The sequence below is a fragment of the Austrofundulus limnaeus genome, unplaced genomic scaffold (genome assembly GCF_001266775.1).
Source record: "Austrofundulus limnaeus strain Quisiro unplaced genomic scaffold, Austrofundulus_limnaeus-1.0 Scaffold32, whole genome shotgun sequence".
NCBI classification, from domain to species: Eukaryota; Metazoa; Chordata; class Actinopteri; order Cyprinodontiformes; family Rivulidae; genus Austrofundulus; species Austrofundulus limnaeus.
In genome coordinates, this window is record NW_013952434.1 from 856,459 (window position 1) to 860,758 (window position 4,300).

Genomic DNA, 4,300 nt, shown 5'->3' on the forward strand with positions numbered 1-4,300 from the left:
TATTGTCATTAGTGATTATCTCAATTTCGGCTAAAAGAATTGACAAAATCCTACACACTGTGCCTTTAAATCCAAACGAGGTCCTTCACCCCCCCACTCCCCTCCAGCTTCCAGAGCAGTTTGTTCTAGTTTGAGAGCAAAGATACGACTATATAGCTGAGCAGAAACTTATTTACAAATTAATTATGTCAACAACAAAGTTGTCCATCCAGCCTTACATGTTGGAGCCAGAGGAGAATGAAGAAGAGGAAATTGTAGTTATTTATTATTTAGGAGTTCAGTCACAAATACTGTGATGTAATAGTTCAGAAAATGTGATAGACAATAGAGAACACTGAATAGGTTGAAAAATATTACTCAAACAGAATATAAAGATATCTTTGCAGCACCAGGAGAAAATAAATTCTAATTTTCTGCCTGTGTTTAACAGGTAAAAAAATGGATTTTGCCTGTTATGTTTGCTTTAATCAGATGATTTTAAGATGAACATGATGCACAATACTGTAGGTTTTCTGGGGTTTTTTAAGGACTCTAGCACCCTTTTTTCTTTTTTATTTCTGTACGTGCACAAACCTGTTTGTTTTGTCTCCGACGACACCCTCCAGTAACAGTTCAATTATCACCGTGTGAGATTGACTTTTTGATTGCTTTCAGGGCGTTATCAGGAAAGTCATTACTCTGATTATCGCTTTGTTATTCTCTCACCAAAGACAGTTTTATTTTTCTCCACACAAGCTTGAGTGGCAGGTTTGTATTTGACTGACAGCTTTGAAAGTGATGTCATCAGCATCCTCGTTGGTAAACGGAGCGGCGAAGGCTTCCGATTGGTGGATGGACGGAGGGTGTAATTTGTTACAGAAGTCGCTGATGATAAATGACGGAGCAGCTTGAGGAGCGAGGACTGTCCTGCTCGAGGACGAGCTGAAAGGCACAAAGACATGATGGACGAGTCTGTGTCCACCTCTCCATTACACGTGCTTGACTTTTGGGACAGCGTATAATTACTTCTGCTGACACTTGCCCGGGGATTTAACTTCTCCTTCAGAGCTACAAGAAAGAATGATTGCCCCTGGGTGTGCAGAAAAGATAAAGAACTGTGATGGATTATATAAAAAAAGACAGAACAAAAAGTTAAAAGGATCAACCAATAAATCTTGGATCAGAAGATCTGACTAAACAAAAAAAAATCTGATAAGTTCATGAGAATGAGCTGAACGTCAAAAGTTTTTCCCCGCTCTGATGTGGTTTCACCTCTGTCAAGGTGTTCTCAGATAACAGAAGATAAATATAAATATTCATAATGCCCCCCTCGTGCCCCCTCACCCTGGTGAGAAAGGACCATGTGTTCGTATTAAATGTGATGAATATTCTCAGTGTTAATTAGCACGGGAGCGAGCAGCCACATGGGCCTACAGAAYTGTTTTCCCTGCCAGAGACACGGCTGCAGACGAGGCATATGAATGAACGTCCTCCAGGGATGACGGCGCCGAGGCTCCAGGTTACACAGTCAGCTGCAAACAGTGATGAGGCAGGCTGCAACGGAACACAAGTTTCACTGTTTGAATTATCGGAAACTAATTTGTCATTGTGTTTTTGTCTCTAGTGATGTTTCTGCACAGTTGTCTTCAAAAGAATGTTCCTTCTGCACACAATGAACACTAGTCTAAATGGAGAAAATGAATAAAAGTGGGTGTGTCTTCCTATTAGGGAGAATGGTATGGTTTTGTCTGTCCTCTGCGCATTTTCAGCTCAGTCAGGTGCTTCTTAATAAATTTTATACCGTTGGAAAGCCTGTTAATTTCCCTTTTTAAACAGTGCCACATTTGTAAGGAACGTGCATTTGTGGGATGAGAGGTAGACTTGAGTATTTGCGTTGGGCACGTGAAAATTTTGCCCAATCTTCTCTGCCAGATTGCTGTATTTATTGATTCTTGTTTTGTGCTTCTGGTGCCTGCTATAAAATGTATCACCAAGAAGCATTGTTCCAACAAAGAGACAATCGACCAAACACAAATTTCCTAACTTTTTGTGCAAAGTATATTTTAGGCTGCATGTGGTGCTCCTGCTGCACAGCCACAACCCTTATAATGGTGCTAAAATGACTCTCCTGGTGCAAAAAATAATATAAATTATCATTAAATTAATAGTAACTGTAGAGGATTAAACATAAAAGCTTGTTTTAAATGGTAGATCGAGCTCTGATCTGCTTTTTTTTAATTTAAATGTTCTTCATGCTCAGGATGACTTACATTTAAAAATAAAAAGAGAAAAGTCACATTAGAAAAAGTGCATATAATTTGTTTAAACATGCAAACGTGTTCAGAATTAAGCTACTGTATGTGGGTTATGCTCAGTTTGCAAAAAAACTGGAAATGCATAAATGTCTTTTTGAGCAGGCAGAGATGATCTGAATACAATAACTCCAAAAAAAAAAAGAACAGAAGAAAAATGTGTTTATTTTTCTGTCTGTCACTTGAGGACTATTTGTTCCAGTGAATGAGCGTTTGCAGGCACTCGATCCAAAATTAGGGCCGCTTGTCACATCTGCCTTCACATCATCTGCTGCATGTGGAGCAGCTCCGCGCGGCTAAAAGGATGTTGCTGGTTTTTAAAGTCCGATGGTACACTTTGTTTCCCAGCAGGATCTGGAGACATTTTCACTGGGAACCGTTCTCCACGATGATGCTCCACACATTAGTCGTAAACACTTCCTGTCAAGTCCCTTTTTGGTTTCTGGATGAATGCCTTCAGAAACAAAACTAAAAGCGTGTTTTTTTTTTTTTTTTGGATTGTGTTGTTGTTCGGAAATTATAATTACGCAGAATGCAAATTGACTTGTCAGAGCTGGAAGCTGAATGGAAGCAGCTGTCATTGAACATTTCAGCTTCAATTTCAGGCAGGTTTGAGTGTAAATGAATGAAGAGGCTTTTAGGAAGGAAAARAATATGACTTTAATCAGTGCTAAAAGCAGCCTGGTCGTGTCAAATAGCTAAAACTGATTTACTCAGATGGTTCGGTTAAATGAGTTTTACACAATGCCAAGGTGGAAGGACGTCAGCGGTGACCTCAGAAGCAACTATTGCTGAACCTGTTAACCTTCGGGCATAAAATACCATAAAACGCCTTAAAAAGTAGACACAAATTAAATGAAGTACTGCTTTTGAACCCTTTAGAGTAAATTCACAAGCTTGGTCAGTTTTTAAAGCTAATAATCTAAATTTTTAACTTCAGCAGTCATATTCTTTGTAACTTTAACTAGTATTTAGTATATTGAAGGAAAATACACAAAATTCAAGATATTTTTCTCCCTAATTTTTTTTATTAATAAAGTATCACAGAATATGAAGGGAATGAGATATCAAACAATTTTTACTGGGCTAAAATATTAATTCTCAACTATTACCAGTTCAAATTTGGTAACAGTAGCATAAAATATGAATATTTGAGACATAGTACAATCCAGCATGTCTCATTTGCATATTTTTACACCTGTGCAATTATGTCCAGAATATACACTTTGTCTAAAACACTGTAATTTCTAAATGCTTCAACACAGGGACTTCACTCTGGGCTCAAATTAAAGATAAAACCCCCACAAAAKACATTCTACCATCCATATTTACTCACAGCATGATTAAATTAAAAACTATATATTAATGTTCAGACATAATTAGACCAACTGGAGTACATTCAGCCAAATTTCCACCAATAACCAGCCAAACCACAAGAATAAACAGATATATCCTTATTTCTTTCAAAGCATTAACATTGCACACAGCTTATAAAACCACCAGCAGYGAAAAAATATTTGTTTTTCACTTACATTTGATGCATATTTGTCCTCAAATATGAYGAAATTAGCGATTCAAAATGGTCGACGAAGTCTTTTTATTCAAATATTTTTACTTCTCCTGGCCACAAAAATCACTCTTCCATATCTTGAAGCACTCGAAACACTTAATAACAAATATATTTTCATCTTATCGGCAGGTTTAGTCRGCTAACTGGTCAAAAAAAGATGGAAAAAAATGTTTTCCTGTGAGCGTGGCTGTCTTCGGTAGCGTAGCAATACTGCCTAAATATGGCGACCTGCTCCATTTTTACCTCGTCCGTCACTAAACAAAGTTCCCACCTAGTGCTGTACCAAATGATTATTTTCTAATCGATTAATCTAACGATTATTTTTTCGATTAATCGATTATTCTAACAACAAATCTATGTTATTCTGATGTGAGTGCACTGGAAATTTAAAATGTTTTCATCAAATTAACAACAACAGTTCTTTAATATTGTAATATTT